The following is a 14,970-nucleotide window of genomic DNA, read 5'->3' as shown; positions in this document are numbered from 1 at the left end:
GGTGTAAGTGCAACCTTGTGTAACCTGACTAACTACAAAGCTGCTTGAGCGTCACCGACGCTCAAGTGAACACTTAAAACTATGAGAAAATACACAGATACTGGTTTAGGGTCCAAAGCCTATTATCTGTATTATAACTATTATACTTGCAAAAAGAATCACAGTACAAATGATACACTACAATATAACAGAGACTTCCTAACCAAATAACTATACAAGAAATACAATACAATACTATGCTGATCTAATACAATACAATACTATTCAATGGGAGATACGAGAGAAGGAGAAGAGAGAGAGAGAGAGAGATATATATGAGAGAAATGGCTCACAGAAAGACAATGATTACGGAGAGAAACTTACGCACAAGGGTAAACGATCGCGTGCGCCTGGACATCCAGCACCCGATTTTCAGCAATGAGAACCGTTGAAGAGTGAGAGCTGGATGTGGTCGGCCTGCCTATTTATGCCCCACACACAATGCAATCTAATGGTCCCTACAATCCCATTGTCCATTGGACGTCGGAATTCGGCCCTGCATCATAACAAAAGGTCATAGGTTGATTCATACAGGTGGGCTGTGACGATTTCAAACAGCTCAGGTGGGTGGGGAACTAGGTTTCCCGCCGCATACCTGAGTATGAGTAAATAGTAGAAATGGACATAAACTTCTTATGTCCATAACTATTCGCACGAGCGATTAATACGCTCCAAACCAACACCGGAATATTGCTATTTAAATACTCTTCCGATGGGTACCAAACACTACTGCATGACTCCTGTTAGACCCTTCCTACGATACAAAGAGGGATTCCTCAGCTCAGGGACATTCTATATTAACCAAACTTTCAGAATCTATCAAAGGGACCATGATCTACAAACTACATTATTACTGAAAATATGTAACGAATGAGTCGCACGCTACGATTACATAAACTCTACCGTAAATACGCATACCGTGCGCCCGCGGGTGCACGCTATTGCGGGTATGCGCACGTACGGGAGAGCGTACGCATGCGCAGCACGGACCTGTGTGAGGTGGAAATATGGAAGTGTGCATAGAGATATTTTTCTGACTTTGACAGTCCACCCTTTGGCAGTCAATAATAACTGCCACCTCCTGAAAACATTTCAAAAGGAGAAAAATATATGTCAGGGGTTAATTCATTTCCATGGTTGGGTGAGGAAGAAGAGAGGAGTAGGTGTGAAGAGGGTATGACCTAGTGAGAAAGCAGAAGCATGTGTGTATGAGTCCATGTTTGGAGGGTCATGTATCATCGTGCCGTACGTGTGGTAAATCAAGCTTCGAGGTATTGCGAAGTATACATTTGAATTCCTTCTTATCCCGTGGTACAGGTCTGTGGATGGGCTGTCAAACTTTACCGAGCTCATTTCGGCTTTCAGTTGTAACAAAATGGGGATGCACATTTTAGTTGATGATACATGAATGGGGGAAGTATGTGGTTGCTGATATCTGTGCCTGTATTCCCTATCGACTATGTGTGTCATTACCTGAGGGTTGTAGAAATGAAGAAAAGACATAATTACGGTAGATGCGGTGGTATTCTATGTCAGGGAAATGTACATCTGTTGTTGAAGTTTTGTTCGGTATCTGTTGAGAGTCGTCTTCTTTGCGCTGTATTGCTCCTTGGGCATGAGCAAATAGCTTTGTCAGTGCCATCAGATTTACAAAAATGTTGGGCTAGCGTGAGTTTAAAAATACTAGGGAAACTGGGGATCCATGGCAAAGTTCATCAAGTGTCCATATCATAGGTTGTCAAAACTTCATCTTTGGTGCTTGTCTGTTGTCTGTATAGCGTCTCGTCAACTTCCTCGTCCAAGGGGGTCTTTGTATCTTGGAGAAAAGCAGAAAAACAGGTGAAAGAAACGGACCGTATAATCGCATTTTCATCACATCCTGGTTTCTATCATTGGGTCATAAATCAAATCCAGGTTAATTACAGTTTCCTCACTCCTCAAGCTCATCACTTTTGTACTTTGTTTGCACCTCATTAAAGCCTGCCCGCATCTAAATATCAATCCAATAGATATAACAACACCTAAGATACATAGGAGGAACTTTCCAACATCCATTATGACTCCTTGAGCCCAGTCTCCTAAACCGGAGAACCAATTTCGCGGGTTCAACCATGACACCCAACCAGTCAGCTCATTACCTACAGCAGCAAGGGTGAGATTGTGTTTTCGACGAAATTCCCACTTCAATTGGAGAATATCGTCCATCTTTTGGTCTATGACCTCTACCGGATCCTCGGTGCTATTGGTGATATACGTGCAACACTTTATGCCGTACTGTGTTGCCAATGTAACACAATATCCGCCTGTTACTGCTGTAAGATAATTAAGAACCATCCTATGCTGAACTAGTTCTGTTTTATAAGCTTGAAGTTCTCTTCCAGTGTATCTGAATGTGTCATCATACATTTCAGTGATATTATCTAACAAATTGGCGAGTGCGGAAATGTATCTATAATTCATCACTCCTCGAGCGGTGCGAGTGAAATCTAACGCTACCAGAACCTGAATCCCGGTGGATTCATGGATAAGATCAGAGGCCGGGTGCTCTAACCTTTCTGACAGTTGTCTTTTAACTCGGTGCTCGTAATGAGTGTGAGTATAAGGAGCTTGGGCACCACGGTGTATGTCCTTCATTTTGTCATGTGTAACAGTCATCACTTCAGGCAATACTTTTCCAATATAACACAATCCTTCAGAGTTTGGGGCAAGCCACTTGTACGCCTTTCTCCCGCATATGAAATATGCATCATCGGGGAGAACATATGGGACAGAGAAGGACATTACCATATTACACACCTTCCAGGTGAATTCTCCTGACCCTAATTCTTCCATCTGCTTAATGCACGTATCGGTTTGTACGATATGTGCACAGTATCCTGGTGATACTTCTCCAACTCTAGTAATCCTATTTCCTAAGGTATATCGATACCGGAAAGATTTTCCTCTACTGGCTATGTGGCGTACAAGCTCTGTATCTGTAGGCATTCTATCTGCTCGGTGTGAAAAGGTCATGGTAAGGTTGCTCCATGACACTTCCCAATTTCCCGGCTTACGGGGATTGGAGATATTAAAACATAAGAGGGACCTATCCACATGGTATTGGTGGAGCTTCAAACTAGGAGGGCTGGAGATGTTAAACCTCCGGTCCACCGGTCTCCCACCACTTAGCTCAAGTACCTCCCCTAACGTTAAAGGAAATGGCACTAGCCCTGATTTGCTATGGCCTTGAGGTACTTGAGAGCATACCCAACAATCTGTTTGGTTTAATACGTTACCCACTAAGGAGTGATAGTCACTCAATGGATGCCGGTCCATATGGATATTAAAACTGGATTGGCATTTCTTTATGCACCCATCCTCAATCAAATTGTCACAGAGCCTACAGATACAGTTTTCTTCAGCTAACAATCCATCACAATTTCTTCTATCGGATCGTTTTCTGATACTCGCCTTTGCTTGTTGGCTTGGTTGATCTTGGAAAACTGCGCCTCCATCATCATAATCGGAACCCATTCCAGAACCTCTCTCGACCTCTATGGTACTCTCGCCGGAACAGACTGCTCTGGTCAACATCATGGTTAACATCAAAATCCGGATCACAGTCTCTTGGGGCAAGTCCATCTTTGAGGAGGAAATAGAGAAGAATGAGAAGGGGGAAAAAGAAATTTTTAAGGGAGAGGGGGATGGGAAGTGGAGAAAACAATAAAAGGGAGAAGGGGGTCAACAACTGCTTTCGGTCTTCAAGGCTCAGGTGCCGCCTCAGTCCTCCTGGAACAGACACTCCAGTGATACAACCTCTACCGTCTGTTCCTTATCACGGGACTTCTCTGGATCAGCAACCTTTTTGCAGTGGGATGAATGGACCCAAGTCTCTCTCTCAGCAACCTTCAATGCTGTGGTGCTAGTCAATAAGACCTGGTATGGTCCTTCCCATCTATCAATAAGACAACCTGAGCGTAGAAAATTTCGTATCATTACATAATCCCCAGGTTCAATGTCATGACAATTACTATCTGGTAAATCAGGAATCACCAACTTCAGATTATCATTTTGATTCCTCAACTGTTTACTCATGTTAATCAAGTACTTTACAGTTACTTCATTGTTACATTTCAAATCATCCTGAGGGTTAATCATGACATGCGGTTGTCGACCAAACAAGATTTCAAAAGGGGACAGATTAAGAGGGGACCTGGGAGTGGTTCTGATACTGTACAATACAATGGGTAAAGCTTCTGGCCATGTCAATCCTGTCTCTGCCATCACTTTACTCAATTTATTTTTAATAGTGCTGTTCACTCTTTCGACCTTCGCACTCGCCTGTGGACGGTACGGAGTGTGCAGCTTGCTATCAATACCCATTAATTTACACATTCCTTGAAAGACATCACCTGTAAAATGGGTACCCCTATCACTTTCAATGATTCTAGGGATACCATATCTACATACAAATTCCTGCACAATTTTCTTAGCTGTAAACATAGCGGTATTTGTAGCTGCTGGAAATGCTTCGACCCAATTCGAGAAAACATCTATACAAACAAGTACATATTTCAAATTTCGACATGGGGGTAATTGAATGAAGTCAATTTGTATTACCTGGAAAGGGCCGCCGGCAGGTGGGATATGGGATGGTTCTGTAGGTATTGCTTTTCCAACATTCTTTCTCAGACAGGTAAGGCATGACATTGCTCTTTTACCCGCATGAGAGGAGAATCCTGGGGCGCACCAGTATGCTCTTACCAATTTGCACATCCCCTCCTTGCCTAGATGAGTCAGCCCGTGAGCTGCTTCAGCCAGACATGGAAGGTATGTCCTGGGGGCCACTGGTTTACCATGTCCATCCGTCCAGAGCCCTGAGGACTCCTGGCCATATCCCTTTGCCTTCCAGACTGCCTTTTCCTGTGTGGAACACAAATTCTGCATCTCACACAACTTCTGTGTGTTGATGGTATTAAATACCATCAGTTGTGTGGTGTCTGTCTGTATGGGGGTAGCAGCTGCTAACTTAGCAGCTTCGTCTGCTCGGCTGTTACCAAGTGATACCGGGTCTTGGCTATATGTATGTGCTTTACATTTGATAACAGCCACTCTGTCGGGTTCCTGTATCGCTGTTAGAAGCCTTTTTATGTGAGTTGCATGCGCTACCGGTGTACCAGCGGCCGCCATGAAGTTTCTGAGACGCCATAGGGCTCCGAAATCATGGACTACCCCGAATGCGTATCTAGAATCGGTGTAGATATTGGCTGACTTACCCTTAGCCAATTCACATGCTCTGGTTAGGGCGACCAGTTCAGCAACCTGGGCTGAGTGAGGTGGGCCTAGCGGTTCCACTTCTATGGTGTCTTGGTCATCTACGACTGCGTATCCAGTACACAAGTCTCCCGAGTCTGACTGTCTGTGACAACTACCGTCCGTGTAGAACGTGAGTTCTGCATCTTCCAGTGGGTTGTCACTGATGTCAGGCCTTGCGGTAAAATTTTGGGTCAAATATTCCATACAATCATGTGTATCTTCCTTTGTATTGAATCCTCCTTCCCCAGCACTCTCACCTTCCACCCTTTGTGCCTGACCAGGCACACCTGGGAGATATGTTGCAGGATTTAATGCACTGCATCTCCTTATGGTGATGTTTACGGGGGCCATTAGTGCCAATTCCCATCTTGTAAACCTCGCTGATGAGACGTGTCTGGTTTGGGCAGAATTCAATAAGGCTGATACTGCATGTGGCGTATGGATTGTGAGGTTGTGGCCTAGCACGACGTCTTCGCTTTTTGTCACTAGCAATGCTATCGCAGCAACGCTTCGCAAGCATGTGGGGAGGGATCGCGCTACCGTGTCTAGCTGAGCGCTGTAGTATGCAACTGGCCTGCTGGCATCACCGTGTTTTTGGGTTAGTACACCTGCTGCGCAACCAGCACTTTCTGTTCCGTATAGTTCAAAGGGTTTCCCATAGTCTGGCATACCTAGTGCTGGCGCCTGCGTTAGGCACTGTTTGAGTCTCTCAAATGCTGTTTCGGATTCGTCTGTATGCAAGATCCTATCAGGTTTGTTTGAGGAGACCATTTCCTGCAAAGGTAACGCCAATATGGAAAACCCTGGGATCCAATTACGGCAATACCCACACATTCCTAAAAACGTCCTGATCTGTTGCTGGGTTTGTGGCAGTGTCATGTCTCTAATTGCTTGGATTCTATCAGCGGTCAGGTGTCTCAGTCCTTGTGTTAGACAGTGTCCCAAATATTTTACCTTAGTTTGGCATAATTGCAACTTGTCTTTGGACACCTTGTGTCCGGTGTCTGAAAGATGAAACAGGAGCTGTTTCGTATCCTTCAGAGATGCTTCCAGTGAATCTGAACACAGTAATAAATCGTCCACATACTGTATCAATACTGATCCACTGTCTGGTTGGAAAGACTGTAAACAATCATGCAAAGCCTGAGAAAATATACTTGGACTATCTATGAAACCTTGGGGCAACCGAGTCCATGTGTATTGGACTCCTCTGTATGTGAATGCAAACAAATATTGGCTGTCAGGGTGCAGAGGTACCGAAAAGAAAGCGGAGCAGAGGTCAATAACAGTGAAAAATTTGGCAGTGGGAGGGATTTGCATTAGGATGACAGCTGGATTTGGCACTACGGGGAACTGACTCTCAACTATTTTGTTAATCCCCCTTAGATCCTGCACTAGCCTGTAACCCCTCCCCCCACTCTTCTTAACAGGGAAAATGGGACTATTGGCAGTGCTGGACGTTCTTACTAGAATGCCCTGTTGTAGCAAGCGCTCTATTACTGGGTAAACTCCTAACTCCACCTCTGGCTTCAGAGGATATTGTGGGATTTTTGGAGCTATCCTACCATTTTTTACTTGTACCACTACTGGAGCTACGTTTGCCATTAATCCAGTGTCCTGTCCGTCTTTTGTCCAAAGTGACTCTGGTATCTGAGATGTCATCTCTTCTACTTGGGATGGATTCCTATTTGTCATAATGGAATGTGACATTAATTTTGATGGGGAGTCTAACATGCCTCGTACTTCCTGAGCGTGATTCTCAGGAATGTCCAAGAATACACCTTCAGGAGTACAATAAATGACGCACCCCATTTTACACAGTAAGTCTCTTCCCAGGAGATTGGTTGGTGCCGATGCAGCCAGCAAAAAGGAATGCTTGGTATGCAAAGGCCCTATTGTAATCTCGGCTGGTTTGCTAACAGGGTAGTGCTGGACTACTCCTGTTACTCCCATGGCTGGAATTGTCCTACCAGTGGTTCTCATGCCCACTGTCGAATTTATCACTGACTTGGCCGCCCCTGTGTCTACAAGAAAGTTTAAAGTTTTACCAGCTACATTGATTGCGACCTCGGGTTCACTTTCAAGGTTGGCAATTAATTTTACTGGCTGCAGATTACAGGTATGGCCACACCCCTATTGGGTATGGTGACCTCCCTGAATCCCGCTGGCAGCAACTACTTGTGAGGGAGATAGTTGGGAACTACCAGAGGCATGCCAGTCTCTGTTTGGGGGATATCTTTTTGTTTCCCCTGTATGTGGCTCATAACTCCGTTTCTGCGGACCTTGCTCCCAATGTCGTGTGTCGTGTCGTTGTCTAGGGGTTTGGTATGAGTTTCGTGGATTCTTTACTCTACAATCTCGTGCCATGTGTCCCTGTTTGTGACAAGAATAACAAGTAACCATACTTGACTTACCCACAGGATTTGGTGATACAAACAAAGGCTGCCTTGTGGTCAGAGCCTGTATACTTACTGACATTAATTTGTCACCTTGTTGTTCCCTGTGTCTAGTGATGTTTCTGTCGTGATCAATAGCAGTCTCTCTCAAAGTAGCCACAGACAGACCTCGCCAACAAGGTTGCGTGGTCTGTACCCTAGTCTTCAATGACTCTTTTAAACCATCCATCAGTACCGATACTGCTACTTCCCGATGGTTTGTGTCTGTTTTAATGTCCTCTATACCTGTGTATTTTGCCATTTCTAATAATGCTCTGTGAAAATACTCTGCAGCTGTCTCTGACTCCTTCTGTTTAATGGAGAATATCTTATTCCATTTAGCTACTGCTGGGAAATACTCTTTTAGCTGCAAGTTTATTCTTTTCACATTATCTTGGTTGTACACATCTGTAAGAGGTACATCATGATCTAGTCCGCAATCAGCTAAAAATTGAGTTGCGTCGACATTTGAGGGTAAACACGCTCTCAGCAATATCTGCCAGTCTTTGTTGTTGGGCTCTACAGTGTTACCTAAGTCTCTGATGTATTTTTGACTGGCAACTAAGTCTTTTCTAGGGTCAGGAAATTCAGACACTATGGTCCTTAATTCCATTCGGGAAAATGGAGTGTACATGGCGATGTTCCTAATGGGAGTGGCTCCTGATGCGTCTGTTTTCCCATTTGGTACTGCTATTACTCTAACAGGTGTGATTCTAACAACCTCATTCTGTGTAGATTCTACAGGCTGTGGTGAAATAGTTTCAGCATAATGCATGGTGCCGTACTTACCAGTTGATACGACCTCACCTATCCCTCCGCTAGGGACCTTTACTAATCTCGTGGGTGGAGCTGTGCCTACTGTGGTCTCTGCTATGGTGGCTGCTAGAGAGAGCGCTGAAATCGTTGCCGATTCGTCCTCTTGATCACACTCCTGAGGAAAGTTCAAAACAGGGTACAACTTGCACGGGTTAATACTTGCATGGGTTAATGAGTTAACATTATCATTAACATTTACACAGTTACTAAGTGTTTTTGTGTTACACCTTAGTGCGTCTTTCTCCGTAATCAACTTCTCTCCTGATATATATGGTGGCGGCGGGGCCGTGGCAATTAATTTTCTGTTAGTGCCAGATCCCGCCGCCTGAGCCAAACCTCTCTGTATCTCACCTTCCTGTTGCCACAACTGTAAATAATCATAATGCTGAATTCGTCTCTTTGTTGATTTTATGAGACATATCCTCCTCCTTAAATTTTGTAACACTTCTGAGCTGAAGCTCCCTATTCTTGGGAATTTCTCCCCGTCATGCACAGTCATTCTCTCCCATTCATCACATAAAGTTTCTGTGTGACTTCCATATTTCTCACACATGATATACCTGGCCGACCCAATTGGCCGGACCACTGAATCAACCCGAACCGAGGTTGATCGCCCCCTACCTGAACAAGTGGCCCCCATAGTTCGAAAGTGTTGCTTTATTTAGCCAACCCTTTACGAAAAACCAAATGCCAACAATAGGCTGACGGTGGCGGTTTACCGAGTACCCCACTCACTCGCCCACGCCGACCTATACGACCTGATCACACCGATATGGTGCTGGCGTACTCGACCTAGGGCCCCTGCGACCTGAACCTCTATTTACTGGAACCTGTGAGGGTTATCCGAAGAACACTTACTCTTTCCAGTAACTATTGGTTGCTGGATAGTTCCTGAGTGAGCAGCGAACTTCCCTTAAAATAAAAAAAATTACACAAATCACGTTAGAGTGTACAGATAGCGTTTGTGACCCCTTTACTCTAATGGTATTAGGTCAGATTACTAACTACTGCACACACTTACGTGCGGTCCAGTCGTTCAGTACACAAACAACTAAGCTTATGTACGGAAAGACCAATGGAATCGAAACTTACGACTGCGAATTCCTTCAGCCAGAGCTTATATGGCCTATATGGGTGTTGCACCAACCCTTTTCGGTGTTGTGCCTGTGAACTGTATAGCGGACTTCCTTGTCGGCTGTACCTGGACCTCCTGGTCTGTTATGACCTCCTGGTCTTGTTACAGTATGACCTCCTGGTCTTGTTACAGTATGACCTCCTGGTCTGCTATACTCTAATGCTCAAAATTGTATTTAACCAGAGATGCCTCCCTAGCCACCGTGCACGTCACTTACACGCATGTACCTCACGAGTACTCGACTTTTCTTGTGGTTCAACCTTTAAAATTGTAAAAACACTCACTCATCATATGTACACTTTTGTTTCTATTTCTATTTCTGCGCAGAAAATTTTCTTCAGCCCAGCTGTGTTACCAATTAGGAGCAGGATCTGTTAATTTAAATTTTTGGATTTCCAAAAATAGACTTGCGTTATTTACCGCCTGTTGCGCTATTTACCGCTGTGCGTTACTTATCACGTTGCGTTAAAAATCAACTTATCGTGACTTGAGCTACGTGGGCGTAACCGGACGCTACGTTGCGTAATGAACGCTGCGTGCGTCGGCCTTTGGATTGCGTACGCTAGTCTTTGTTAGAGACACGTGTACGCAAAACAAAGATCCACCGTAACACAATATACTTTTATCAATGTAAACGATCCCTGATCATCTACCGCGTACCCCACTGGCTTTGCCTTATCTCCCAGGCAAACCTGTGTGTTTGTCTACACTTTTAACTATTACCTCTATTCTTAAACTATGAAATAACAGCAAGTCTCTTTTAGCACTTTTCTATCAACTATAAAAACTGGCAGACAGGATGGTGATATACGACAAATGAAATACACAGATGGAAAAGAAGTGCAGATATATATATGTATGCGTGCGTATATACGCAAGACAGAAGAAAAATAAACAGTTTAAAAAAAAACACAAGCGTTTTGTTCTTACCTCCGGTTCCCGGATTCCTTCAGCACTCGTTATCTAAGCGAAGCAGACGCTTATCCCGTCAGCACTACGAGACAACCTCCCGCCCTTTGCTGAGGGATAATGTCTGCTGATCTACCTAGTGCAGATATGTGAAGGACAGGACGAGCCGCCAATTGATAAAGCTAAATATTTATCGTATATACAACCCTTTATGAGGTCTAAGAACACTGTACGCTGTTTACTTAAGAAGTACCGTAAGGGTACGCAAGTTGCGTAACGATCGCTCAGCCGTAGGCGAGACGCTCAAGCGTCACGTTCGCTCACGGCCCAGAGATCACAGACAAGCACTCTGTTGGCTATGACTAACGTAATGATTCGCTATGGCGTAGCGGACGCTCGAGACCACGAGGAGATCACCAGCGGCGCAGACGCTCACAACGCTATACCTTTATGTCTAAACCTATTATTAATGAAATACACAGAATACCTTAATGTGAATACAGGGTGTAAGTGCAACCTTGTGTAACCTGACTAACTACAAAGCTGCTTGAGCGTCACCGACGCTCAAGTGAACACTTAAAACTATGAGAAAATACACAGATACTGGTTTAGGGTCCAAAGCCTATTATCTGTATTATAACTATTATACTTGCAAAAAGAATCACAGTACAAATGATACACTACAATATAACAGAGACTTCCTAACCAAATAACTATACAAGAAATACAATACAATACTATGCTGATCTAATACAATACAATACTATTCAATGGGAGATACGAGAGAAGGAGAAGAGAGAGAGAGAGAGAGAGAGATATATATGAGAGAAATGGCTCACAGAAAGACAATGATTACGGAGAGAAACTTACGCACAAGGGTAAACGATCGCGTGCGCCTGGACATCCAGCACCCGATTTTCAGCAATGAGAACCGTTGAAGAGTGAGAGCTGGATGTGGTCGGCCTGCCTATTTATGCCCCACACACAATGCAATCTAATGGTCCCTACAATCCCATTGTCCATTGGACGTCGGAATTCGGCCCTGCATCATAACAAAAGGTCATAGGTTGATTCATACAGGTGGGCTGTGACGATTTCAAACAGCTCAGGTGGGTGGGGAACTAGGTTTCCCGCCGCATACCTGAGTATGAGTAAATAGTAGAAATGGACATAAACTTCTTATGTCCATAACTATTCGCACGAGCGATTAATACGCTCCAAACCAACACCGGAATATTGCTATTTAAATACTCTTCCGATGGGTACCAAACACTACTGCATGACTCCTGTTAGACCCTTCCTACGATACAAAGAGGGATTCCTCAGCTCAGGGACATTCTATATTAACCAAACTTTCAGAATCTATCAAAGGGACCATGATCTACAAACTACATTATTACTGAAAATATGTAACGAATGAGTCGCACGCTACGATTACATAAACTCTACCGTAAATACGCATACCGTGCGCCCGCGGGTGCACGCTATTGCGGGTATGCGCACGTACGGGAGAGCGTACGCATGCGCAGCACGGACCTGTGTGAGGTGGAAATATGGAAGTGTGCATAGAGATATTTTTCTGACTTTGACACTATATACACACTATAACTATATTGTACTGACTGACAGATTGTAAAAGCTGCCATAGTGTATGAAAGATGTAACTTGCATCTGCAACCAAAGACAGATTTTTGGGACAGTAGGACCCTTAAAATAGTGATTTTACTACAATTACCCAAAGAATTTGGAAAATGTTTGCATAAGGGAAATAAGTGTTGTCCATATAGCAATTACTTTACTTGATGAATTGATTTTTTCAATTGAAAATGAAATATAATTCATTGGTTGCAATAGAGAAGCAGCACTGTGTAGTCAGGTTGTCATGAAGCATCTTTCACATATAGGAAGATGCAGATTTTTTTATCTGCATTTAAATACATACCAACTTTAAAAAAAGCCATCTCGGTGCATCTGTACTTGGCTGCTGGAATATCATGCCAGCAACCTATTCTTTTAACTGTGCCCAACATGGTGGCCATTGCTGTATCTTACTTTTTACCAAAAGCTCACCCCTCAATTTTGTGAAAAACTATGTTATATGTAATGAACAGATTGTTTTACCTATAAATGGAGAAAGTAATGAGAACGTATTTCAACCAAATGAATATGTGCAGGTTTATATTGTACTTTTATAATGTATACAACCTCAATCCATCCTGTAATCCTGACCGAGGCTACAGGAACACATTCATGTTGGGTATTCAGGTGGAATACAGACAGTCAATAAGTCGACACCAGATGGTTGACAACCAATACGTAGGCAGGACCAAAAGGTCAACAGGGTCAAAATGTTAACACTCAAATGGTTGACACACACTACAAAAAAAGGTTAATACATGGGATGTCATGATTTTTTTGTGGTTTTTAAGGTTAGGGGTTAGGGTTAGGTACTTTGGTTAGGGTTATTGTTAGGCTGTTGAAGGGGAAAGTTAGGGTTAGGCACTTGGCGGAGAGTTTATGTTAGTGTGCGGAAGGGGGCGGTTAGAGTTAGGCACTTGGGGGAGGAATAGGCTTAGACACTAGGAGGAGGGTGATTGTTAGGGGGGAGTTAGGATTAGGGTTAAAATAATACATAAAATGTGTTCACCCTGTCGACCTAAATCCATGATGAACATTAAACTGACGACCTTTCGACCCTGTCAACCTTTTGATTCTGTCGACCTATTGACTGTCGACCATCTGCTGTCAACCTGTTGACTGTCTGTCTAGTCACTGCCAATCTTTTAATCCACACCCATTCAGTTGTACAGTATCATTGTGACTCCCTGTTTCTGTGATTTGAATGGTGAATGTGCTCAGACAGTGCCTTATGAAAGTACAGTATGGCTCAGCAAGTGACCATAGCACTCACAAATACTTCCCTTGATTTTGTATGTTTTTCTATGTTTCTCAAACAGCAACTCGTTACTTTCTAATAAAAGCAAGCACAAGTGTGTAAAGCAAGGGAATCAAAACGCAGATGCAGTGCAGTTTAATACATATTTTCACACTCTCCCAAACCTTCTCCCCCACATTCCAGTCTGAGCCAACCGCTAAGACATTGGACAAAGCTCAGTCACCATTCCAGCTAAAGCAAGAGCTCTCCACCATCCGCATATTTTTAGATTGTCGCCGAAAATGTTACTGCTACAGGAGCATTTTAAGAGAAGAGATGGCCCAAGTGTAGCCTGCATTGCGAGCCCCCTTCTCTCTGGCAGCGAGTAGACTTTGGATTCTACTGCGCATGCGCAGATCTCTGGGAACATGGTGCTTCCACCTTGGGGGACATCTCCAGTGTACATGTGCAAATCATTCAGAAATGGCCGCGATGGCCATTTTCCAAGTGATTTGTGTCCGCTGTGCAGGGCTGCCGACGCAGTGCTTCGGTGGGGTAAGTATAATATATGGGTGCAAGGTGTTGAAGTGTGGACTCAGGGGCCTGTGTGCATCACACATCTAGCACCCATTATAGAAACGCCTATGCAGGGGAGTAGTATGGTATGCCGGCGGCCAGGCTCCCGGTGGCCAGCATACCAGCACCGGAATCCCGACCGCCGGCATACCGACAGCTGGGCGAGCGCAAATGAGCCCATTGCGGGCTCGCTGCGCTCGCTATAATGTGGGCACGGTGGGGCGCTATGCGTGCCATGCTATCTATTCTCCCTTCAGGGGGGTCGTGGACCCCCAAGAGGGAGAAAAGGTGTCGGTATGCTGGGTGTCGGGTTTCCGACGCTGGTATACTGTGCGCCGGGATCCCAACAGTCGGCAAACTGAAGACCACCCCTATGCATTGCTATAGTTATACTAGTAGTTTTAACAAGCTTGTGCTCTTGCATAATATTTGTGAAAATAAATATATGAAGAAATTAAAATGAAAAGAAAGCAAATCTTGTTCCCAGCTTGTTGTGTCACTGTTGCATTTTGCACATAAGCAGCCAGTCATTGTTATTAAAGGTTATTTATTTGAAAGATTATAGGTACTTAGCTGCCTGCAGCATTTATTGCTCCACTGAGCTGTCAAATTGTTATATTTGTAAGTTAATATTTTTTTCTGAATAGCTATTCTGACCTTTTTAGCAGTGTTATACTTGCTGGTATACAAATGTTTAATGTGGCTGAAAAGTTTATAAAAATAAATGAGAACTTTCTGATGCTTGGTAATTCCTATAACTGTGAATTACCTGTTGTAGGATGTAAAGTGGTTATGGAATATTTTACTAATATACAGAGTATTAGTTTTATTGTAGCTGTCAGAGTTAGTAACATAAATGCATTAAAGCCCCAGTTAATACATTTTTATAG

General features: G+C 43.8%; 1 protein-coding gene across 1 annotated transcript in view; it reads left to right on the top strand.

The window, feature by feature from the left end:
- Positions 1-14,970, top strand: part of DNAH6 (dynein axonemal heavy chain 6) — a 679,574-nt gene that overhangs the window by 499,841 nt on the left and 164,763 nt on the right. The gene's annotated exons all lie outside the window — the stretch shown is intronic.

Source organism: Pseudophryne corroboree, chromosome 1 (genome assembly GCF_028390025.1).
Source record: "Pseudophryne corroboree isolate aPseCor3 chromosome 1, aPseCor3.hap2, whole genome shotgun sequence".
NCBI classification, from domain to species: Eukaryota; Metazoa; Chordata; class Amphibia; order Anura; family Myobatrachidae; genus Pseudophryne; species Pseudophryne corroboree.
This window is presented reverse-complemented; position numbering and strand designations above follow the sequence as displayed.